This window comes from Euleptes europaea, chromosome 1 (genome assembly GCF_029931775.1).
Source record: "Euleptes europaea isolate rEulEur1 chromosome 1, rEulEur1.hap1, whole genome shotgun sequence".
In the NCBI taxonomy this organism is placed as follows: Eukaryota; Metazoa; Chordata; class Lepidosauria; order Squamata; family Sphaerodactylidae; genus Euleptes; species Euleptes europaea.
In genome coordinates this window covers 41917630-41944101 of record NC_079312.1, presented here as the reverse complement: position 1 = coordinate 41944101, position 26472 = coordinate 41917630, and the positions used below count along the sequence as shown (strand labels likewise).

The following is a 26472-nucleotide window of genomic DNA, read 5'->3' as shown; positions in this document are numbered from 1 at the left end:
ATGTGCTGACAGAAGGCTTTCAGTGGGAACCGAGCCAGGGTATAAACTAGACCGTTGACTTTTATTGTGTCTGCATAAGTTTTATGTAATCCGCACCTCCATCATTCTGCAAGCTCTCCCTTGTTACCCAGCAAGCCACATCTTCAAAGATATACTTTGTGCTTGGGTGGCTAAAATATTTTCCTTTTTTTATTTTTCTGTGTATGTCCCTCAAAAATAGTGTGACGAGCACAAAGTTGTTATGAAAGATACATGGATAAAGGATAATTTTGGTTTTTTTTAACAACAGCATTGGCTAAAAGATACTTCAGTGCTGCAGGGAATTGGAAATGGCCGTTATATTTTTGCTGCGCTTTCTCTGTTCTTCTACAGAAAATAAACAATTAGAAGCTTAAGCTAGAGTTCCATGTGTTTGTTTTTGATGCCATTTTCAGTAATTATATATTTCAGCATTTGCCAGTTCATGTTCTGATATGCAAAATGCACGGGTGATGGTTGAATTATACATCCTAACCTTCCTATATTTTGCGTCTATATTCCTTAAAGACATAAGAGGTATCCACTGGATCAGAATAATGGTCAATCTTGCCCAGTATGCTGCTTCACTCAGTGGCCAACCAGTTGCCATGGAGGGCCAACAAATGGGGCATCGTGTCTGAGGCCTTCCTTGATGCTGCTGCCTAGCACTGGTATTGAGAGGTCTATTACCTTGGAACATGTAGGTTACCTTCAGTCATCATGGCTAGTAGCCACTGATAGACCTGTCCTCCAGATATGGTATTCTTGCTAGTGGCCATCACTATATCCGTTAGCAGTGACATAAAAGGTCAATGTAGATTTAAAGTGTATTTTGTGAGTATCACTTAGAAATAAATTCCCAGCACCATAAAAATGGTGCATCGCTGGCTGAGTCTCTACTGCTTGTCTTGTTACCTCCTCCTCCTTAGTACAAAATCTGGCCTTAATATTGGGATTGATATAATATCTCCCTACTTCTTTTGACTGAACTGTGATTTTTCTTGGTTGTTGTGACGGGTTGGGGGGAAGCAGTGTTTGCAAGGACTTCTAGGTATGTCCCTTTCTAGGTTTGAGAATGTATAAACATTCTTAATTTCCTCCAAGTTCTAGAAATGTCTTGTCATGGAGCCCGGAGTGAGGTGGAGGTCTGCTTTCAGAAAGTGTGACTGTAAGAAGCTTTGTTGGTTTGTATAGAGCTTGCTCTCCAGCCCTTTGGAATTAAGGCAGCAATCTTTCAGAGCAGGTCAGCGAGCACACATTTATGCTTCTGTGCTGAGAAGGATCTCCTTGAAACCCTATAGTCTAAAAAATAGGAAGGGGATTAATTTGCTTATTACTTCCACATGCTGATAATGGTGTTTTCCCCCCTTTTCCTGGCCATAGTGTTTCCTAGTCAAGTGATTTGAAAGAATGTTGGTAAGACAAGTACATAAGCACATCTTGTGTCTTTCTTATAGTAAGAAAACAAAGCTGTCATGTATAGATGTAAAATACATAAGAATGTTCTTAAAAATTGAGACATTATCATATATAGTGTCTGTTACTTACGCTGGGAGGACTTGGTCCTGGTTTTTGTTGGTGTACATTTGTGCATGTCTGTCAAATGAAATATGTTTGTTGTAGCACCAGAAGACAGGGTTTCTGTGGAGGATGAGATGTACTAAAAACTGCCATGGCTTCTTCCAAGATACAACAGAAAGACTGAATTTATGATTTTGGCTGTGTGTGTGTGTTACTCTTCTAGGCCTTCCTTTTACAGACATCTCTATCCTACATTGGGCTGTTTTGCTTGTGACGTATCTGGTATATTTTAAATCTGTATTACGTGAGAGCAGGTTTGGTGTTGGTGTAGTGGTTAGGGCATTGGACTAAGATTTGGGAGACCTGGGTTGAAATACCCACACTGCCATAAAAGCTCACTGTGTGGCACTGGGCAAGTCACACACTCTCAGACTAATATACCCCACAGGGTTGTTGTAAGGATAAATTGAGAAAGGGAGAACCATGTGCATGCTTTTTTAAATTCCTTGGCGGAAACCACCAGTGGTTTCTTACTGGGTAAGCAGAATTCTAGGGTGCATTCTTTGATGGGTTAGAAAGTGGTCCCAAGAGTGGTGCCCATGGGCGCCATGGCTGCCATTTACACATTTCTTGATGTCCACCCAATGTTTTTAGAAAGTGGGCAGGGCCAAGTGGGCCTTTTTGAGTTTCTGACCTTTATGATTTAATGCTGAGTGTAGCAAATAGCTGAGTGATATTCTAAAATCAGTGAGATTTCCTTCTGACTGAACTCAGGAGGTAAGCACAATTAAACTTCTTAATGCTCCTAACTGGAATTTCTACTGAAGTCATCAGATCTTTCCCATTTGAGTATATTTTTCTAATTCAGGTGGAAGTTGATAGTATCACTACATCACATGTTGGTCACTTTTCAATAATCATTTATGTTCCTGTCAAAATCTTGCCAAAATCTCTCTCTTACTGTACGTGTCACATAGGCTCTCACTAGCCCTTGAGCTCCAACTGTTGTTGTCACTACAAGACATGGTGCAGACTGAAGAGGTCTGGGATAATGAGAGAAGTTCTCACCTGAAGCAGAGAAGAAACCATGAAAATCATTCTTTTTTCGCTTTTCTATTTGCATAAGTGAGTTAGATGCCTATGAAATGAAGACAGAGACTGCCAGAGAAGGGTTTCTTAGCTAGCTCAATATGTATACCTGTTTTGTGTATATGCAAGAAAATATTTTAAAACAATATATTGTTTTTTAAAAGGCATGCAGCTAAAACAGAGCTTCTCTCTGAAATGCTGAACACCTGCTCTCAGAGTTATGCATAACCTCACTCTGTTACATTTTGTGGTTGGCTCCGCCTCCTGTGGCAGCCGTTTTGTGGTTTGTACCTATCACCCTCTGTCAGGCTCAAAAAAGGATGGGGTTGACTGGGATAAGACCTTATTGTTAGATTTTAATATCACCCTTTCTACCAGGAGCTCAAGGTAACATCTGAGATCTTCACTACATATTCAAGCCATACCCACATCCTCACAGCAACCCCCTTAAAATAGATGTGGCTAAGAGATAATAACTATCAACTTAGCACCCAGTGACCTCCTTTAGGAGTGGTGCATATGTGCTAGAAGAACTTTCTAGTAACTGTGTTTCAACAGATGGCTGTATTTTGGTCGTTTCTTACTGATCAGCCTGATTAACCTAGTGTATTTGTCTTCCTCCAGAACATGCATACCTTCTCGCTGCCGTTCTGGTAAAAATGTTTGACAGTTGCTCCCTACTGCAGCCATCTCACCAGCAAGGAGAGTAGCATGACTGAGGTTTTGAATGTTCTGTTAGAAAAATGCACCAACAGGCATTATTAGTTGAGCAGCAAGGGAAGTGAGAAAGAGGCCAGATTGCTTAATCCCTTCTTCCTATGGTTCATCATCCTAGTTTGTTTGCCCTCTGTTACAGAGGGCCAGCATGGCCAGAGGGCCATATTTTGAAGGGATTGGGTTGTGATCTCTAGCTTGGATTGAAGCCTATCATGGCATCGTAGATGGAGGGATTTCTTATTATTCCTCCCATGTCACATCCCATGCTGTTCTCAAGGGTTCCCTGGCCCTTTGGTGGCTTTTCGGAGGTTCCAACCAGAAAGTGGGAAAGCCATATTGTGCTCCTGGTTTGTTGGATCCAGCCACTATTTTTATGGGTGGAAGAGAAAGGTGATTTGTATGTTATTCTGCTTTGGAATGGGAAGTTAGCCTCATGTTTATCTCAGTAGATCTGTGCAAATTTCCATGATTGTAGTGGAATTTGTCTGTGGAAAACTGCAGTGTAAGCATTGATGTTTTCTTGGATTTGCTTTTAATGGGCACTTCCTCATCTTGATGGCTTCTGGCTTGCATCTGTCATATTGTAAAAGGTGAATCTTATTTTCAGGGATTCAAAGGATCCATAGATGTTCAGTTTAGAACCTCGTAGAATTGCATTTATTCATTTGAAAGCGGAAACTTCTTACGCGACTTATAAAAGCAAGGTTAAAATACTGCCTCTTGAATTATTCCTTTTCAAATCTATATATAGTAAATGTTGGTCCTTTGCAGGTTTAGATGCACTTTAGTGTGGCGGGCTTTAAAAAGCATTTGCTTAGGAAGAAAACTGTGGCACAATTCTCTATTGTATTGAGCTGGAACAGAAAATACAGCATAGCCTCTCATGAAACTAATAAATATACACTGTCTTTTATTATACTGTCATTATAGTATAGCTAGAACGATGCTTAAAATTCCTCTTCAGATCCATCAAAATATAAAAAGGTAGGTGTCTCAGAGTGAAGAGGGCATTTGCTGCGGGTTCCTTCTCTTTGGTGTATTTGAAGTTTGGCACCATCCATTTGCAGCCGAGTGCGATTGAATTACCTCTTTGTCCATAAGAAGAGGAGGAGAGTAATGCATAGAAGAATGCTGACGGAGGCACTTAAGGTTTCTGTTTGCTGTCTTGTCGGGCAATGTGGTGCCTGCCTCGATGTCATATGACACATAAAACTCTAGTTGTTTAGATGCTTCTCACTAGCTTTCTTTTTGGAAAGGAAAGCCTTTGCCTAAGTTCCTTCACGTTCAGAGCAACTCATGAGCAGAACAAAGGAAAAATGAATTAAGCCACGGGATGCTGTATATTTGAAGCAAATGAAACAATTCCATAGGGCAGCAAGCTTTTTAAAAATTTGGGGAGTTTTCTTTGGAATGAAAGACGAAAATAGCCTAAAATTTATTTTCTCCTAATATTCTGTTTGCCGCATTTTGTACCAGTTGAAGCTTCCAGCAGTTTTCCAGGGCAGCCCCATGTAACTGCCCTGTGGCAATCCAGTCTAGATACAACCAGGGCATGCACCACAGTGGCAAGATCTTTTTTTTTTCCCCCAGAAAGGGCTGCAGCCATCTGAAACTGGTGAAAGGCACCCATGGTCACTGCTACCTTTTTGTCCAAAAGGAGACCCGGGTCATTGTACATGGTTCACTAGAGTAACATCGCCAAAGATGGGTCCCTTCCTGGGGAGCGTGCGTTCTAAATTTTGCCAGTGAAAATCAACAAAGTGCGGGGTGATGAGGGAGAAATACTTGGTTGTAAATCGTACCACATCTGAACCTGTTCGGGGAAAATAAGCATTAAAAATCCAACAACTTGGAAGACAGCAGATTTGGAGATTGTAGCAAAGATACAAATGCTGTTTCAATGGCAATAGGCCACAATGTCCGTCTGGGTGAAGCTCATGAGCTGGGTCTTTGGAAACAGAGAGAACTGCGCTGAGGCCTTCCTCAAGGATAAAAGGATGCTTTGAGAAGACTCTCAAAAGGACGTAGTCTGAACTAGTGTTGTGTTCTACTGGATGACCTTGGGCTAGTCACTCTCTTTTAGCCTAGCATACCTCACAGTGTTATGGGGATAAAAATATAGGATGAAAGAAGGATGTACACCACCCCGAGCTGTTTGGCGGAAAGGCAGGACAAAAATGTCATAGATAGTACAGTGCTGAGGTATAGCTCTGTATCTCCTTGGCGTTCCAGTCCACATAAGTGGTAGCTAAACTGGGCCTGTACAATGACCTCATCTGTCCCAGTCAGTTCAAGGCAACAAGAGTTTGATTGAACAAATGTAACAGAGGTTTAGGTGTGCCAATGAACCAGCTGAGGCTCAAAGCCAGTGGTGTTGGTTGAATGGAAGAAAGCTACTGGAGAAGTTGGAAAAGATGACATCTATACTCAGTTGAAAGAACGTTGGCTGTCATTTGTTATATTGCTCTGCTTTTTATATTCTTTGATTGCAGAGTAGTGGCTGGATGTTGAACAGAGCAGGTGAAGCCAACTGTAGACCTTTTTTTTCCCCAGGGTAGAGTTGAGTGACAAGTATATGATCGCTGATTTGAGCACCGGCTACCCAGTTTCATTTGTCACAATGAAGGTAAATTATTGTGATGTTCAGTGTAATAGGACTATACCTCGAGCTCTTAGGGAGGTAAAAATTTGCTTCATAGTTGAACTGCTGCTTATTAAACAGAATGCGATATTTGCTTTGTATATGTTTGACAAGTTTTTTTTGTAACTTCAAATCATTTTTTTTTTTTACTAACACGAGTAGCAAAATGTCAAATATAATTACTTCTAAGAAGGGTTGTGTGTGTTGTGTGGGTTTTGACTTGCAAATAATCATGTTTAGGGTGTTAGAGAGCTCATTGCTTTGAGTTTGGGCAGGGGGGAATGAAGGGTTGAAAGTTTTTATATGGGTTTGGTTAAATGTCACATTACTGTTAATAGTGTCCTCTGGCATGTGGTGTTAGCATAATGTCTAAATATCTTTATTTATTTATTTAAATTTTTACCTCACCCTCAATCCCCAGCTAAAGCTGGGCTCAGGGCAGTTAACAATAGAGTACTCGATACAGCAAGACACAATAAAGTCATAAAATATATAATCAATAGACTAAAACAATCTAAACAATCCCCCCAAAATTCATCGATTATGGTTACAATTACAGCAGATGGCGCTCAAGCTCGGAGCATAGTAACCACTGTGAGGCCTGATGGAATACTCAGGGCCCCTGCCATATTAGTTTATGGCATTCAAAAGAAAGACAGGGAGGAGGCCAGAACTGATGTAAACCATAGCTGTCCTCAACTATAGACCTAGAGGAACATCTCCATTTTACAGGCCCTGTGGAACTCTTTAAGATCCTGCAGGGCCCTGGTCTCAGTAGAAAAGGAGTTCCACCAGGCCGGGACCAGGGCAGAGACTAGTCGCTGACAGCTGGACACTCCTTGGGCCGAGGCCGACCAGCAAGTTGTTATTAGCAGAGTGTAATGCTCCCTGGGGGGCGTACCAGGAGAGGCGTTCCCCCAGATACAATGGTCCCAGGTTGTATGAGGCTTTAAGGGTCAAAACCAACACCTTGAACCTGATCCAGTGCTCCACCTGGAGCTAGTGCAGTTGATGTAGCACTGGCTGGATATGGGCCCTCAGTAGGATCCTCGCTGCAGCATTTTGTACCAGCTGGAGTTTCTGGGGCAGTTTTGAGGGCAGCCCTACATAAAGTGAGTTAATCCAGCCTGGAGGTGACCGTCACATGGATATATCAAGGATCACACCCAGACTCTTCACAGTGGTTGAAGGTGTTAATTGCACACCATCAAGAGCCGGGAGCTGGCACCCTACCCCAAAGGCTTTGTAAGGATCCAGATTACCCTTATTTCATCATCTTCCAGAGGTCCCTCCTTGGATTTCTTTATTCTGTGTGCAATGGAATCTCTAAAAAGCTAGGCTGCTGGAAGTGGTCCTCAAATATTTGGTGATTTGGAATGTGATATTGATGGGAATACCATGAACAGGGTGGTCAACGCTAACCTGATCTTGTCAGATCTCAGAAGCTAAGCAGGGTTGTCCCTGGTTAGTACTTGAATGGGAGACCACCAAGAAAGTCTAGGGTCCGTTCACAGAGGCAGGCAATAGCAAACCTCCTCTGTTAGTCTCTTGCCTTGAACACCCTTACTGGGTTGCCATAAGTTCGCTGCGACTTGACTGCACTTTTCACACACATTGATGGAAATATAGTGACATGTGCACTGATCAGATTTGGATACTACTTCTTATCCACTTAGCACCCAGAACAATGGTTTGCCTTGATGTTAAACAATCTTTGTTTACAGATCCAAAAGTACAGGGTGCACCCACTGTTGACTAATGTTTTGCACTCTCCCCTCTCTCTGTCCCCCATATCTGTCCTACAAGTTGTTTGCTTCTGTCTGGTACATTTTTACTGTCTTTGTGTCTAGTTGTTACTATCTTTTTTTACTATTCCTGTGTTTACTATCTTTGTGTCGAGTTTACTCCTTCTGATGTGCCCATATCAGAAGGACATTCAGTGTGGATATAAATTGGGATAGTCTGGGACAGGCGGACTTCTTAATGGGGCATATGCATTTGATGATATAGTTTCATTCCAGTCAACTTTAAAGATTAGAGCATTTTAACCACTCTATGAGGAGCGGTTAAAACACTTCGGGCTGTTTAGCTTGGAAAGAAGGTAGTTAAGGGGAGACATGATAGAGGTCTATAAAATTATACATGGTATGGAGAGAGTGGACAGGGAGAAGCTTTTCTCCCCCTCTCATAATACTAGAATGCAGGGTCATCTGCTGAAGCTGGAGGGTGAGAGATTCAAAACAGATAAAAGGAAGTATTTCTTCACACAACGCATAGTTACATTGTAGAACTCCCTGCCCCAGGATGTGGGATGGCTGCCAACTTGAAAGGCTTTAAGAGGGGAGTGGACATGTTCATGGAGAATAGGGCTATCCATGGCTACTAGTCAAAATGGATAGTAGACATGATGGATATTTATTATCTCCAGGATCAGAGGAGCATGCCTGTTATATTAGGTGCTGAGGAACACAGGCAGGACAATGCTGCTGCAGTCACCTTGTTTGTGGGTTTCCTAGAGGCACCTGGTTGGCCACTGTGTGAACAGACTGCTGGACTTGATGGGCCTTGGTCTGATACAGCATGGTTTTTCTTATGTTTAACAAGAATTGTGTATGTCTGTGTTTTGATAGGTGCCTGCTTAGAATTTTACTTATTTATTTATTATATTTATATCCTGCCCTCCCCTTGGCTAGCAGGGCTCAGAGCGACTAATGTATATACTCGAGTATAAGCCGAGTTTTTTTAGCCATGATTTTTGGCTTAAAAAACTCACCTCGGCTTATACTCGGGTCAATGCGGTAAATCACCTGCCGGGCCCTCTCCCAGCACTCTCCCGCCGGCCAGCTGATGGGTGGGCTGTCCAGCCTTCTCCCCCACCCCACCCGATCGCGCCTTCGCGGCGGCGGCGGTTTCTCTCCCCCCCCCCCCGATCCAGCCTTCTGGGTGGCGGCGGTTTCTCCCCCACACACCTCACCCGGGCTGGTCCTCCCGCTTGGCAGCTGACCCTGCAGGGCCTCCTGCGCGCAGGGAGGGGGCCGCCACCGCCTGCCTGCGCGCCTGGAGCCCGGTCAGGTAAGCGTGCGGGGGGGGAGGGGGTGCATTTCCCTCTCAGCTTATATGTGGGTGCCTAATTTTTCCCCATTTTGGGGGTGAAATTAGGCACCTCGGCTTATACTCGGGTCGGCTTATACCCGAGTATATACGGTAAGTAAGCATCTTTAGCATCAACTTTTACATGGGGACTGTTGTGATTTACTTATAAACCTGCATAATTTCCCAGAGTTGACAAATACAAATTATAATGTTAGAAGGAGGAGGAATGTGCAAGATTTTTTTTTTAATGACAGGCTCTGTCCATGTGGGGACGCAACATTTGGTTCATGCAATATTTGTCTGCAGTTTTGAAGTAGATAAATTTTGTCATCTCCAAACTGGAGAAGTTTTAAACAGACTGTTTATGCATGTTAATTCTTGTAAATATTTTTTTAATGTACTGTACCATTAGGGTTTCATAAGCACCAGAACAGGTCTATGCATCAAAGAGCTTACCCTCAACGCATTCAGGGTGGGGAGACAAAAGAGGAGAGGGAAAGGAAGAGTACCATGGGACAGATTTGCACAAAACCCCATGAGTTTAAGGTCTTTGTCTCATTTGGGGTCGAGAAGAAGATAAGGCAGCCTTCATAGCACTTTTGGGTTTTCCGGAGCAATTTGAAGCGAGGGTCTCTCATGTTTTCAGAGCAGGTGATGTGGGTCAAATAGCAGACGGTGTGTCTCAACTTGCATTAAAAGTGCTACTGTTTTAATAATCTGTGACAGAAAGCGTTGAGGTTTTTCCCAGGGAAGCAATATAACTGCAGCTAGAAATAACGTGTTAATGCTTGCAGCCTCCCCCCTTTTCAAATTTGTTTTGTTTTGCCTTCCGATGTGTCTTGCATTCTCTTTTTTGTTCCACTTTGCACCCGGGTTTTGTAAATAGCTGTGGTCGCAGCGGCAGCTCTGGGCCTTGGTGCACGGCAATCTGTTAAGGAGATAAATAATCTGCTTTGGCATGACACTCCTACTCTCCTCTTTAATTTGTCTTACACAAGGAAAATTATAATTAAATCATTCAGGGTAAACCCTTGAGTACAGAGAGGGGAGAAAAACACACACACTTTGGTAAAGACTGCCAGTAGAGACCAACTTCCCTGTTGTGCTGAGTGGAGACATTTATCAATATTCAACACTATTAAAAGGAGAACATTTTTGTGCAATTTGTGAGGCGGATGCCAAAGCTCAAATCAAGGCTTGTTAAGCTCCTTTTCCCTGTTCAGCGGTGGGCAATTCAGCGTTGTTAGCATTCTGCTCTGACAGTGTGTTTTCCATGCTTGGATTTTGCTCAGACAATTTAATAATGTTTGTTGTGCTGATTATATACATGCATGTAAACTCACTCAATGTAATAAATGTACCTCAGTCATTTCTGCCCTAAGGGAAATGTTTAGCTTAGCATTCACTAAGAATAAGCAAAAGTGAGATCAGCCACTAGCATGCAAATCTCAGCATTTGGTTCTCTTGGACAGAAACTCAGCAGAAAGTAGTAAATTATACAAAAGCAGTGCAGCATTTTTTTTTTTAAATTTATTTCAGAATGTACATCTGGCTTTATGAAGTCTTCCTTCCAGAATGGCTAACAATATGCATAAGTTAAAGTGCAACAGACCTGCAACAAAACCATATTAGTTGTTGCACTGAGGCAGCCAAAATACACAAAATTCTCCTCAATGTAGGTATACCAGATCTTTTGGCCCCTTAGTTGAAAGGCCCAGTTAGACAGGCTTATAGAAATAACAGAAGGGAGAGGGCATAGTCAACTTTCTCCTGCAAACTCTGATAGGGCTACCAACAGTGAAGAAACTGGTCTTCACCTCACCCATGCCAAACCTACTTGGCTGAAGAGTTTCTCTGCTCAATTCCTTTTTAATGCATTGTGGATGAAAGATCGCCTCAGTTTTCTCTCTTCTTCTAAAGCAATAAAGGAACAGGTTTGGGGGAGGGGGGAAGGGTTGTCTCTGCCATTCTGAATAAAAGGTCCAACTGGACCGTTGCAGGATCCCGAGCAAAGGAGGTTGAAAGTTATGGTTTCCTCAGAACCAAGTATTTCCCTCCTGAGAGAATATAGGGATGGGTGCCGTGAACAGTTCTAGTGAGGAGGCTTCAGTGTTGGATTATACACACACACAAACGCACACACACAAACCCACCCCAAAACAAAATCTTAGTATACTTTTTAGTTGTGTCAGAGGAGGACAGGGAGCTGTTTCTATTGACAGCAGAGGATAGGACTTGCATTGTGTAAAATGCCCTTTGGCTATTGCTATATGTCCTTTTCATCAACATTAAATAAATTGGTGTTCTTACTGGCCAATAGGTTTCTTGTTCTGAGTTTTTTTGAGTTTTGCAGCCACATCTTATGTCCACCAGGGTGGCCATTCATTCTTACTTTTTCGAGGAATATAGAAAGTTTTTAAAATCAGATAATGTTTTATTTTAGAGTATCTCTCACACGCACTCTTTTCCTCTAGCCTACCTTTGAGCATGGCAATTGGATCTCTGACGAACTCCAGCAAATCTGGTATACCCGGCGTCTTCCTCATTGATCCATGTTGAAGATGTTTAAGCTTTCCAGTGTGTTACGATGTTAAATCCTGCAAAATTGTTCCATTTCATTTCCCCCCACCCCCATTACATCCCCAAGTGATGTTCAGCTAACCAGCCTGTAATTGCTTGTTACATCACATGGCCATTCTTTGGATAAGGGCCTTTAGGTTTGTCACTTTCTGGTTGTCAGGAATTTGACCTGACACTTGAGAAGTTCTGAATTGGAATGGTTCACTGGTTTCAGGTCAGATGTAATAATGATCAGTTATGCACTTTTGTGTATTAAAGTCGCATATCCGAAGGCACTTTAAATAGATTGGGTGTATCATGGCAGACGTTGAACAGATTTTCTCTCTCCAAATTTTAGCATATGTATTGTTTTATACCTCCATCTGACCAACAGATATCTAAGTGTTCTGTATCTTGCCACCCTCTTCCTGCCAGTAGAATTCTTACATGAGTCTTTAATATCACTTCAGAGTGTTTTTGCATACCAGTTGTTGATGACTTTCTGCTGATATGCACGCATAAGTGTATGTTGATTCTACAACCAAAGCTGTAAACAAGCATTGCTGTCAAAATGCTTTGAGCCTAATTAAATCAAGTCCCCTTCCGTTACTGAATTTCCTGTTCACAATCTAGCCAAAGTTAAGCACTTTTAAGCCTTATTAATTTCATTTGGGAAAATGTAAGCATATGCTTTACTCTCTCGGTGAAAGTCCAGTAGCACCTTAAAGACTAACAAAAATATTTTCTGGCAGGGTATGAGCTTTCATGAGCCACAGCTCACTTCTTCAGAAAGCTCATACCGTGCCAGAAAATATTTTTGTTAGTCTTTAAGGTGCTACTGGACTCTTGCTCTTTTCTACTACTGCAGACAGACTAACACGGCTACCAACTGTGAATTATCTCTCGGTGAAATTAGTGTGCTCTCAAATGCTTAATTATGGCTGAGTTGTGAAAAGGAGCTCACACAATTCTAAAAGTATGGGAATTAATATTTCTCCCATCTTTCTTTATAAGCATCTGATTTTTTCCCTTCATTGGCTGTGTCAGAGATATTAACTGTTCCAAAAGAGCAGGGCAGCCAAAAAAACAGACTAACCTCTGAATCTGGATTGAAGATCACTAATAACCATTGGACAAATGTCAGGAAATAGAGGAAGTAGTTTAAGTGATATCCATGAGGCTATTTACTCTTCTAAGGATGAATCATTTAGCTTGGTAGAGGCTATATTGCATTACACTTTCTCTGTTAGGGTACAATCCTGATCCTAAGCCTTCCATTTGGTTTTAACAGAGCATTGTTTGTTATAGCCCTAACCTCGAAGATGCGGACTACCAAGCAACGGACCATTTATAAGCAAAGTAAACATGATCCATTGTGCCAAAGTTTAATATAGAAATTGGATTTTAGGTGGCAGCCTGCCCCCGAGATTAAAGGCCACCATTTGTCTTAGGTGTAGTGCTAGTTTTATAACTATTTTCTTTTCTTCAGTTTATTATAGTTTTCGTTTTGTTGACCCCGTTTATGTCTGAGAATGATACAAAGTTCTCTCTTTGGTTTGATCTGAAAAGTTGTGCTAGTAACCTTTCACTCATTTCCTTCATTCTCACCCGAATGCTAGTAATGTGTAATAAATAGCGAAAAAGTATAAAATGAAGTCTTATTAATTTTTTAGGAGGTTTGTTTGTCTGCTACTCGCGCATAATAATACATGCCTCACTGATTAGGTGTAAGCTTCCATTTAGTTGTGTGGCGTAAAGGTTTTAATAATAGCCTAACGCACACATTGCCATACTTCCTTGAATGCTTACGAGCAAAATTGTTTACTCTGGACAGCAGCTGAAAGGTGTCGTGTCCACTGTCACATTTTATCCCAGGCAAAATGAATTTATCCAAAGGCATCTGGAATAAGGAAAGCAAAACCGTGCATCATAAAGGGTTTTCTCATTAGAGCAGAAAGAAAAAAAGCCCCCAAAAGGAAGAAACACTTTTACTTGTTTGATGTTTGTTTCTGGCTGCGAAAAACAAAGGAGAGAACCATTCCTTTAGGAAAGTGTCTTAGAAACAAGGGAGGTTTTGTTTGTTAAACAAAAAAAATTAAGCATAAATTGTGTGTGTGTGTGTGTGTGTATTCACATGTGTGTTGAAAGCTAATGTTCTGATGGCTCCCTGAAATGCCATTTCAAATCCAGAGCACAATTTTCCACAGCACAGGTGGTACTAATATAGGACAGTCCCCTAGGCACTTGTCGCCAAGAGTTGTACAGCTTGTTCGGTGTCTGCGTCCATATGGCAGTCTGTCCCATTCACAGAAAGACATTGTAGCCGTGCCTGTGGGTGCTGTGGTCAATGTAGTGTGAAAAGTGGATTTTTAACTCTCAGCAGCCTATACTGCGCACTGTGTTTTATTGCACACTCCAGGTTGTGTGCAATTTTTAAATCACCAGGCAAACGCCTGAATGTTGCTGGTACTTTCTTTTATGTCTTAAAATTGTTTTTCTTCTATGTGTGTACATGTGTGTGTTCTTTGTAGTGTTTAAATTGGCAGGCAGGGTAATTTTATATTTGCGGTCCAGCGCATGGTTATCTGGAACTTTGGTCTTCAAAGGAACCTCTGGTTATTTATGGGCAAACTACACATGACGGGGGGCAGCAGTATACATTGTTCACATGACATGGTGGTGTGTAAAGCAGAGGGTGGGTAAAGCCTAATTTTTGCAAGAAAAGAGGAACACAAGCGAAGGGGAAGAGGATCTAGCTACCTCCCTGTGTTCTGTCACTTTCAGTCATCTTGCTAACATCTCATCTTCAATACTGGAAGCAAACTGGATGAGGGAGGCGAATGGGTGAAGTTGCCGGAGCTTAGGTGAGGGAGGAGGCAGGGAGGGAGGCCACACTTTTTTGTTGCAAAAATTATACGCACCCCTGTTTTTATATATGACGGGAGCGGACAAGTGATCAAAGCATAGCACTTCCCACCCAGTCTCATTTGTTCCTTATTCTGTGACTGAATTCCTCTTAAAGCCCAACAATAGCCAGAAAGTAATGATGCTTTGATACATTCCTGAAGCTTCAGACTTTACTTAGTTTTACCCAGATGGTTCTCACGTACAACTTCCTGTGAAACCCTAAGTAGCATTGCATTCTTTTAAATCCATGGGCTTAAAAGGATGTAAATCTGCTTCGAACGGCATTGTTAGCAGCCAGAATTGAGGAAGTCAGGGTAACAGGGAATGGGAGTCCTATAACCATGGATTTGAGACCATGGTTAACCAACAACTACCGTTTCTTCAAGCAGCAGTTTATAAAAGTAGTTTCAACTGAACTTTGTGGGACAGTAGATAACTTCTGGGGTTAGAGAGAGAAAATGCCTATGACCAACGTGAACTTCTTTTTGAGAACAAGGGAGAAACATTCGCATTTTGCTTCTTTTCCAGCCTTAAGCTCAACCGTGAGCTTGACAAACCTCTAGAAAGTGTCTTATTATTCCGTGAGGAAACACTTTGTGGGTGGGGCATGGGTCCAACTGAGGACTAAAGGGAAAAGTACTCAAGAGGGTTTCTTCATGAAGAGTACAGAGGATACCTTTTTTAAAAACCCAGAAAAAGGTTTTTAAGCATTGCCAAACAGCAAAACTGGATGGTTGCTCCTGTATCCCACGTTACCGTTCTCATGCCAAATGTTGATCTACGTTTGCGTGATTATTTGTTATGCTGTTTGGATAAACACAAACAAACAGAGAGCACAGCACCTGCAATAGCATATGATATTTACACTACCTGTATGATTCAGCTGGTTTTCCTGAGGAAACAGAGAGACTTGTGTCCTATGGAATTTGAATGCTTTTTATAATGTGCAAATGAAGGAAAGCATGGCACACACTTGCTTGAATGGAATAGCTCTGCTATTAAAAAAAAAATCCCCTTTACCCCCTTAGTTTGCGCTACTGAGGGGCGGAGAACAAGAACTGGTTATTTTGCAGCAGTGTAAATTGAGAAAAGCAATGGCCGTTTCCCATGCCCTCGGAAAATGGTAGGACCTCCTGGAGCAGGGCAATCCGTGTTAGGTTCTGTGGAACGGCCACCATGCAGTCCTGCTAAACAACCTCCATTTTTCCCCCAAGTGGAGGCTTAATGGAATTATTCCAAAAGTTGCATCTGATGATGGAGAATGGACTCCAGTACTATAGTAGTAATGAAAAAAATATCTCCCTTGAGAGACTTACCCAGAGGGGGGCTTTTTTTCTGTACCATTTCATAGTGGTGCTTTGTTTCTTTCTGAAAATTTGGCTTACTTGGGCTCTTGCAGTTGAACTAAGGGCTTTACAAAAAATCTTCCATGTTCGCAGACCAGTATGATGTCCACACGAGGCTTCTGTTCCATCTTATGCATACCACACAATTAAATGAGATTATTAATTTTCTTAAAGTTAGTCATATGTTTTCTCTCTCTCTTTTTAACAACCCTATTGAACCAGGGACAGTCTTAGTTTTTCCTCTCCCTCTCTCTCTCTTTTTGTCCTCAGAATGAATCATATATTCAGGAGCATAAGGCATTTCTGTGTTAAAGATCAGTGAGAAAAATACGCAAAATGTTGGTTTAATTAGAATAAAGTGATCCTGAGATACTGAATCAATCCAGCTTCGTCTGAATAAATTAGAGAACTATGCAGAGAGGAATAAAATGAGATTTAACAAGGATAAGTAGTGTGTAGTTCTGATAGGAAGTAGGAAATCAAAATGCATGTATAAAATGAAGCCTCAGCTTGGAAGAACCAATTGTACAAGGAGGAGGAGATGAGAAAATACAATGTTAATGTTGTGTTCAGTGCTGATCAGTTTGTACATTTTAAAGTTGTTCTTCCCATTATAAATACCAGTAAGGATGTTGAAAACAAACTTGAATGGAGGATATAAAAATAACTGGTGCAAATACTGTGATCACCTATAATGATAAAGGGTTGGAGGGAAATAAGCTGTGATCCAAGATTAAAGTGAATTAAATATCTAGAGCCTAAGAAAATATGAAGCTATGATGATACTATGTAAGGACATGAAGGAACGTTAAAAAGAGAAGGAAGGAGAAATTGTTCCCATTAGTTAGAGATGAAATAAGTAGAAAATGGTGGATCTTAATTTTTTTTCCCTGTCAAAAGAACTGCTCTTCTAATATGCTTTGCATTCTAGATGCCTAGGGGTGACAAACTTAAATAAAAGTTAAACTGATTGGGGTATGAGTGGGAGAAAAAAAATTAAATGAGCAATGAATTTCTATCCAAGATTGGTGTTGGAAATTAAACTAATTGATGTATTGCTCCCATAGAAATAGATTTTGATCTTGTGAAGAAAGTAGGGATTTGTGTAAGGCTTTGACAAGCAGAACAGAAATAAACTTGAAAAAATTGTTCGTTGATATTGGGAAATAATAATGTTACTGATTTAACACTCTGTTAATGTCTTATGGAACCGTTTACTTACAGTAGGGTTGCCAAATCTGGGTTGGGAAATTCCTGTAGATGTGGAGGTGAAGCCTGGGGAAGGGGAGGTTTGGGAAGTGGAGGAAGTTCAGCTTAGATGTGATGCCACAGAGTCCACCCTCCAAAGCAGCCTTTTTTTCTCCAGGGGAACTGACCTGTGTAGTCTGGAGATCAGTTGTAATTCTGGGATATTTGCAGGTCCCCCCGATAGACTGGCAACCCTACCTTATAGACTATATTTTGCTGTAGTGCTTTGATTTATTGGTTCTGGTAGTTTTAGCTAAGAGTATTGTGATGCACTGTACATGGGGTTACCACTGAAAATTGTCTAGATATTTGTTCAGTAGTTTTCTTGCCATGGGAACAGTATTCCACTAGTTTTACAAAAAAAATTATTAGTTGACAGCTGCAAGCCCAATTTCAAGGTGCTTGTTGACTTTTAAAATGGCTTAGGATCACTTGACTCCTTCCAGAAGCAGATAAAAACATTTTTGTTCTGCTAGATCTTTTAGGGTGTAAAGCCTCTGCTAGCTAAAAAGAGATTTGTAGATGTATCTGCTGATGTTTTGTGTAACTGTTTGAATGATTTTGAATATTAGGGGGGTTGTTTTGTTTTACACTACTTTGTATACACCTGTTAAAAAGTGGTAAACCAAGTGCAGATGAATTCCATTATCGCTTGACTGGTAGACCTTACTGCAGAGTTATGTAGCAGACCAGTTCTTCGTTATGTTCCAGTAGAATGACTGTTGCTCCAGTTGAGACTGAGTTGACACTATTCTGTCGCTTGATCCTCTCCTCTTGATTACTGTCTGTATGGCACTGGAGCAGTGGTTCCCAAAGTGAGCAGTACCACCCCTTGGGGGGCGGTGGGATTACCTAGGGGGGCACTAAGAGGCAAGGGGGCAGCAGGGGGTGCTAGAGGTGGGCCCCTTCAATGGTGTTGTTGGATAGGGTAGGGGGCACTGGGGTTGAGTTTGTGGAACCAAGGGGGCAGTGGCCCGAAAGGTTTGGGAACCACTGCACTAGAGTGTCTGGACTGCTTCCAGTGAAATGTGTTTGAGGTGATATGAGGCAATATGATGTGGTATATCTGTAGTGGCCCATGCACAGACACCAATACAGAACACTTTACATAATTTTATAATTTCATAATCATAATTTGTTCATCAGACAGCTTCATAATTCTAAAAATATAGTACCATTATAGTCAAATCAGAGGCACATGAATGTACATTTTAACCTCCTCTGGATTGGGACCTGAGAGCCTGCTGTTCATTATTTATTTATTTCACCTTTAGGCAAGGGTTGAATCCTCTTCGTTCTCATGGACTTTTTGGAGTCAGCGTTCTGTCTGGCCGTTATATATATACTGTGAGGCCCGTTGCCTGTACTTGGAGTCATTAAGGGTGTAAGATCGGTATTCTAATTGCTGTGAGAATTGATTTGCTTCTCTTTAGCATATTGGCCTTATTCTATTTCTGTGCCATGTATCTCTTAACTTCAGCTACGTTAACATGTTCTGAGTCCTGTGGACACACCGCCACTCTTTCCCCTGCATTCATTTCAGGTGGCCTTAAGCCCTAATGAAGCAAGTAGCAATCTATATTAAAGCTGAGCTTTTTTGCAAATGACCTCCAGGACCTTATAGTGGTCGTCCGCAGAGAGAGCAAAGATATATATTTTTTGTGAGTGCTGTTTCAGACTCTTCAAGTGAATGTTGTCCTCCTAAATAGTGTATGCCAATAATAGCAATGGGCTCAGCCTCTTAAGAAGAACAAAGCTGGCAATCACCGGGCTTAAATTACCATCATTCCAATGGCAGGGTCTCCGCATGAATATGATATCCTGATGGGATGTGAAATCCTCTAATTAAACATGATTTTAGAACCAGAAAGAGGATAGAAAATGAGATGATGAGGATAATGGGCAAGAAAGGGAACGCATTTCAACAAAGAGTGAATGATAGGCATACAAAATCGTTGTGCCATCCCTTTCCTTGGCAGATAGCTCAAGCTTGCTGTTTTGAAACTGTTTCAAATAACCCTTGGATTGAGGCTGTATAAGTAAACTTAACAATACAAGGCACAGCCTTGAAAATTAGATGAATGTTCTTATTGGCCCGTTCAAAACACGCAAATAGTGGGTTATCCGGAGGACCATTTCCCCCCTGTATTGTCCAGATCTCCATTTAAAGTCATCATCTCAAGCCGTACTCTCCTATACATGGTGACCAGAAAAGGTGCTTCCTTAATGGCAGTGCCAAGTCTCTTCTTTGAAGCTCACCTGGTTACCTGCTTTATCAGTATTTAAGCACCATTCTGAGACATCTTTATTCACCTAAATTTTTATCCATCCCTGTTATGCATAATCCCATCACTGTTGTGTATATTCCTTTTGAGGCTTTTACGGGATGCTGTGTGCCCTCGTTTTATGTCTGTCATAGTTTTGTGTTGATGGTTTTATCAATCAGCTGCTGGTTTTCACATTCATGTCAAAGTAACGGGGGCCCTCGAGGAACTTGCTCCTCCTCTTCAGTGCCGTCTCTGCTTACCCACTTTGTCTGGCAGGGGCTGTGACGGCAGATGGGGAAGGAGGGGGTGCTGTCGCCACCACCTCCCAGCCACCACTGCTTGCTCACTTTATCGCCTGTATGGGACAGGTGCTGGAGAAATTAAAGGAAAAGCAGCAGCTCCTCCTTCTCCTCCCATTCCTCCTGGCCGCCTCTGCTCATTTGCCTGCTCTCCCTAGCAGGAAGGAGAAAGCTGTTCTGCCACTGCTTTGTTCCAGCTCCTGTTATGTCACACATCCGCTTTCTTTCTGCCTGGCAGCAGTGATGACACCAGCAGAAAAGAAATCTACCTTCCCCCCCCTTCCTTCCCTCTCTAGCCCCACTTGCCCATTCAGCCCTCTCAGTACCTTTGTCCTCCTCTGTCGTTGGTCTTCCTTGCTCCCACCCACTGCAGCATTCCAGTTTGTTGGCTGTATGTTATCTGCACAAGCACAAATAGAGTTGCCGACCTCCAGGTAGTAGCCAGAGATCTCCTGCTATTACAACTGATCTCCAGCTGATAGAGATCAGTTCCCCTGGAGAAAATGGCCGCTTTGGCAATTGCACGCTATGGCATTGAAGCCCCTCCCCAAACCCCACTCTCCTCAGGCTCCGCCCCCAAAACCTCCCTCCAGTAGCGAAGAGGGATCTGGAAACCCTAAGCACAAACAATGCTTCTTCAGTTTGGGAGATTTTGTAAAACCTCCCTCCCCCCCCCCTGCAACCCTGGGGGTTTCTGTAAATTTGTAGAAAGATCACCCTTCACATCTATGGCCATATGTGCATAATTAAATATAATGTAGGCTTTACTGCTGGAGATAGTTTATTGAATAGATGTTAACAAGTGGAAAACCCTCAAGGACTTGTGGGAGGCATCTCATCTTCTCCCCCCCCCCACTGTTTCTTTTTTCCTTCCCTGAAAGCCCTCATTGCCTTTCCCCTTTTTCTGCTTCCTTTTTGCCCCTCTCTTGGCTTTCTTGTGTCCTACCCAACCACCAGCCAACCTGCATTTCTCCAGCCCCCTGTCTTCAGTCTCCGGCTTTAAGTATCCAAAGATTTGGCCATGTTGAGAATTAGATATATTGATATATTATTTTTATGTACCATTTATATTTGCATCTTTTACTCTTGTTTAGCTTGATGGTTCAAGCAGAAACTGGAAAAGCAAGGTACAAAAAAATGTAAATAAAAATAAGCATCACACTTTATTTTGTAAAGTGTGAGAAAGTTTTAATTCATTGTATCAGCTATGGTTTATGATACTTCACTATTCAAGACGTGTGAATGCACACGTTGGGGGAGGTGTGGAATCGCTACTGCTGGACTCTCGGATGGTGGCCCTGTGTATCTTGAGTACAACTTGTGAACAAAAACCCATTAAACTTGCACAGGCTTTCTATGTGCAGTCAGGAACCTTGGCAATTGCAGCATCTCAACCACGTGTTCCATAGTTCGGTACATCGGCTTGTGAACTCTTAGGCGTTTCACTGAATGCCTGTAAGGGCCAGGACAGTCAGTGTTATAGCACTTCCCCTGATGCTCATATTCATGAACAGTCCCCAGAATGTCACTTGCAGATAGTCCTAAACTTACTAAAAAAATGACCACACTGCTAAATCACACTCAGTGTTGTGCCTCTGCAACTGTGTTGGGGATGATACGATTGCATTAGTGTAACCATTAATATAAACTGAAGGTGGTAGTGAAACGGGAGGGTTCTGTCTAAAGGCATAATTAGGCCTTTATTACTTAGAGCACAATCCTTATTAATCCACCATCTATGAAGAACAGGGTTCAGGGCTGTTTTTGAATTCAATTCTAGCTGTTGTTGAAGGGAAAGGGGGCACATTTTTATTCTTTATAAATGAGCACTTACTCTACAAGTCATTGACAGGCTCTAAAGATGGTGCCAAACAAAGCCATGTCTTTCAGAGTCACTTCAGAACAGAAGTGCACTTATATGCAGTTTTTGTGCAGAAAATGCATAGGGTGGGCTCTTAGGCCTGCTGAAACATGGCGTTAACTACAGTACACTCATGTGTTTGGTGACTCCAAGGTTCAGCTACTGTAATTCATTCTATATGGGGCTATTCAGAAGCTTCATCCAGGCACAGAATGTGGTGGCTTACTTAATGACCAAGGACAATGATTGGTATTGTGTCACACCAGTGCTCCAGCATTGCTCCTGAGTGCCTGTAACCTTGGAGGCATCATTCAAGCCTCTGAATCCCTTATCAGACCATAAGTGCGCTCAGGCTTCTGGATGTGTAACTTCATAAGAACGTCCTGGCAGAAGGGACATGTAGGGAGCGGCTCTCAGTAGATGTCTTGTTTAGCAAGACACACTGGGATACTTAATGAATTGTGTGTATATGTATCTCAGCCATCTTCATCATCATTATTTTGGCATTTGCGCTATCATCTCATATGATGGTGTATGTTCTCCCACCAAGCAGACAAAATCCTCATACTGTAGCTCTGTGTGGAGGACTGCCCTGCATACAGGAGTTCCTCCATGCCTCCTCCCAAGCCCTTGATTGGGCCACATAGCAGAGCTCTGAGACACTGACATTCCTTCCCATAGGTATGTAAGTTAGGAGGCTGTATGATGACCAGGCACTAATAGCATGTCTGTTCTTTAGCCAATGTGTTTCTGCAAGAATTTGAATTGTAACTTTTGCATTTAGTTCTATAATTATACTTTTCCTATTTTTTTTTTTTAAAAGCATCTTTAAAAAAAGGCATCTTCAAAGTGACCACAGTCAGCTGGGCTCTGAGAAGGAGCAGGCAAGCGAACTGCTGGAGTGCTGATTGCGGAAGGTGACTGTTGCTGATTGGGGAGGGTCTGTTTTGCCTTGGGCTGACTGCTGGCCCTGCCCTCTGCTAGGTGAGACTTGAACTGCGTCATCGGAGATTTCAATTACCCGTATCTCTAGTGGAAGTCCAAGTCTGCTAAAAATGAAAGGTCAAATAAATTCCTGACTTGTCTTGCTGACAACTTCATTTTCCAGAAAGTGGGTAGGGAAACCAGGGATGTGCTATCTTGGACTTGATTCTCACCAACAGGGAAGAACTGGTTGAGGATGTGAAAATAGTGGTCACCCTGGGTGGTAGTGACCATGTAATTTTGAAATTAACAATCTTGGAGGAGGGAAAACCTGTACGTAGTCTGACATATAGGTTGAACTTCAGGAAAGCAAATTTTAACAAACTTAAAATTATGCTGGGTAGAATCCCATGGTCAGAAATACTTCAGGAGAAGGTAGTTCAAGAGGGGTGAGGGTTTCTTAAAATCGTAATACTGAAGGCACAATCATAAGCAGTTTCTATGAGAAGGAAAAATGGGAGGAGCCTAAAGAAGCTAAGGTGGCTCCATAAATAGCTTTCTAAAGATTTGAGAAATAAAAAAAATCTCATTTAGGAACTGAAAGGAGGGCCTTATAACCAAGGATGAATACAAACATATAACCAGGGCTTGTAGGGAGAGCTAATGCTCAATATGAGCTTAGGCTTGCTAGAGATGCTAAACACAACAAAAAGGGAAAAATTTTATGTTCAAAGTAAGAAAAAGATCAAGGACATGGTAGGCCCAGTATGGGGACAGGAAAGTGGAATTATAACAGGTGATGCAGAGAGGGCAGAACTGATCTATTCCTACTTTTCCTCAATCTTTCTTGTGAGGAAAATGGTGCTCAACATGGAAACACATGATGAGGGAAGAGAGTTGCAGCCTAGGATCGGCATAGGAGTAGTACATAAACACCTAGTTAGTTTCATTGAAAGAAATGAACATGAGTCAGCAGTGTGATTCGATAACTAAAAAAAGTAAACATGATTTTGGGCTTTATCAATAGAAGTATGCTGTCCAGATCTCATTAAGTGATGATATTGCTTTATACTGCTCTGGATAGATCTCACCTAGAGTATTGTGTTCAGTTTTGGGTACTACAATTTAAGAAGGATATAGACAAGCTGGAACTTGTCCAGAGGAGGGCAACGAAGATGAGGGATCTGGAGATCAAGTCCTATGAGAAAAGGTTGAAGGAGCTTGGTATTATTAGCCTGGAGAGGAAACGACTGATGTGATAACCATCTTCAAGTACTTGAAGGGATTTCATATAGAGGATGGTGTAGAGTTGTTTTCTGTTGCCCCAGAAGCTTGGACCAGAACCAAAGGGTTGAAATTAAATCAGAAGAGTTTTTGGCTAAATATTAGCAAGGACTCCCTGACAGAAAGGTTCCTCAGTAGAAAAGGCTTCCTCAGGAGGTGGTGGGCTTTCCTTCTTTGGAGGTTTTTAAGCAGAGGCTAGGTAGCCATCTGACAGCAATGCTGAATCTGTGAATTTAGGCAGATAATGAGAGGGAAGACAGGAGGAGGGTGTCAGTGCTTGGCTCTTGTGGTCCTTCCTTACATGCCCAGTGAAATGCCAATTGCAACGCTGGGGTCAGGAAACAATTTTCCTCTAGGCCAGATTGGGCAGAGATCCAGGAGGGGTTTTCCTCCCATCTTCTGGGCTTGGAACAGGGGTCACTGGTGGTGTGGGGGGAGAGATAGTTGTGAATTTTCTGCATTGTACAAGGGATTGGACTAGATGAGCCTGGAGGTCCCTTCCAACTCTATGATTCTATGATAATTTACATAGACATCTCTTTTTCTATGCAACTCTCTAATAGATGAGTAGGTACAGGTCATCATAAGATTTTTCTAACAATAACAAGCAACCTTTTAAGAAATAAGAGTAAAATTGTTGAGTTGGAGCCAGTGCTCTATTGGTGGAAGTTGCTGATGGTTGTAGGACTTATCTTTCCCCCCATCCTCTTAGCAGTCATTTCTGAACAAAGTCCTTTCTTCTCCAATGTGGGACGCTCGTGAACTAATAGCCTCACAAGTCGGGAGTCTGCAGTGAGGAAGGGATGAAATGGGCCTTCCTTCAGCAGAGGCCTGCTGATAGTAGAAGGGGGGAGGGAGTGATGTCACCTCGTCCCCCCTATAAATCTCAGTATAAACCTTCCTAGGGTAGGAAGGGACTGCGGAGAACACCTGTGACCTTGTGTTGGATCCAGCCGATTTGATGACACTGTTTTCACCTCATAAACATGTTAAGAGGCTTCTTGTATTTGTAAACAGGAGGTGGCAATGATATACAGCCCACTGTGGTTTTTGAGCATGTTTCTTACTACATATCCTCTGAGACACATATCTCCCTTTTTGACTTGATAGTGTTCGCTGGGAGATTTGGGGTATACTATATCCACAGCAGCTACATCTGTGATACAAAGGGTGAATCATCCCAGAAGAACTCAATATGCCTCTCCCTGTATATTTGATCGATTTCTATGTTTCTTTAAAGAAGGTATTAAGAAATACCTATGTATCTGTTTGTAATATAATGTAAAGTTCGTTTTAGCAGGAATACATCTTTGCATGTAGGTGTTGGCATGTGTCTTGATTTTTGCTTTCTTCTCAGGAATTTGGATAAGTGGTGTTTCACATTTGTTAGCTTCCCCCCCCCCCTCTTTCCCTCTGAAGTCAGATAAACCCACCAGAATATTGTATGTGTGTGTTTTAACATGATCCTCATTATGGGTATAAAAGACATAGTATCGACATAGTCATTGACAAAAATAGCTTGAGAAACTTAAGGCACAATTTTTTAATATATGGCTGGCGTTCTTAAGGCTAAGCTTTTTTCAGTTGTACAGACCACTCCAAAGTCAGAGAATGTCATATCAATATGTTCTGAACTTTGATGCATGTTTACTTATAGCGTGGGATTTTTATTGTTGTAGTTTTGCCTAAGACACATACTTAGTCAATTTTAAAATCGTACAGAACTGTAAATGCATTCAAACTAACCAAATGTCACAAACACCACAATATTCTATGCCAGAAGACAGGATCTGTGATCTATAGAATGTTTACAGCTGTGCAGATTTCTATATTCTTCACCTATATAGCGCCGTAGGGATGATTTCATAGAATTGGTCTTTGTTAAAGATTTTGGCTTAACCTGGTAATCTGTATATATTTCAGCACTACACATGTGTAGTGTTGCAATATATACAGATTACAAGGTTAATTTATCCATTTGGTGGTACACTTATGTGTGTGTGTGTTTGGTATATTGTTGAATATAATGGGAAAATTTGCCAGACATACTCAGAGAAAAAATACTGACTTGGCTATGAATTTCTTCATTGATCCTATTGCGCTGTTAACATTGGTGCCTGGTTTTCTACACTCCTGTTCTAAGCTGCTAAAGTCAGTTGTTAACAAGACAACCATCATTCAGTTTAAAAACTTCTGGGCGTGTTGTCAAATCAACTATAAACGTTCTCTAGCAAACCTTGTCCTATAATGGACCTTGCAGCTATTTAGCATAAAACTGAATTGTCTGCTGACTGTCCTTTCTCTCTTCTCTTTTACTTGGCTTCTCTTTTCTTTAACCGAACTGCCACTAACAAATAAGGCTGCAGTCCAAAAATGCTTTCTTGAAAGACACTCCGTGAACCTCTGGAGGACAGCCCGTAAACAAGAGTTCTCACAAGGCTGATTCACATTTTAATGTTTTCATTGCTTTTATGGTAATAAGGGAAAGAGAATCCTGAGTATGTTTGCATTTAGGACACAGATTTTTGAAAGTAGTTTCTTAATCAGAACTCTTTTATTTAGTTTCTGGGAACAACTAGATGAGATGCTGTCCCCAGGTTTGCCCTGAGGACGCACCTCCATTGTGTAGCAACAGGGAAAGCCATTTAAGAGTGCCAGTTAGGTCAATTCTCCGGTTGGGACCACCAAAGCACAGGAG

At 41.8% G+C, this 26472-nt stretch overlaps 1 protein-coding gene across 13 annotated transcripts in view; it reads left to right on the top strand.

The window, feature by feature from the left end:
- Positions 1-26472, top strand: part of FOXP1 (forkhead box P1) — a 564105-nt gene that overhangs the window by 440879 nt on the left and 96754 nt on the right. The gene's annotated exons all lie outside the window — the stretch shown is intronic.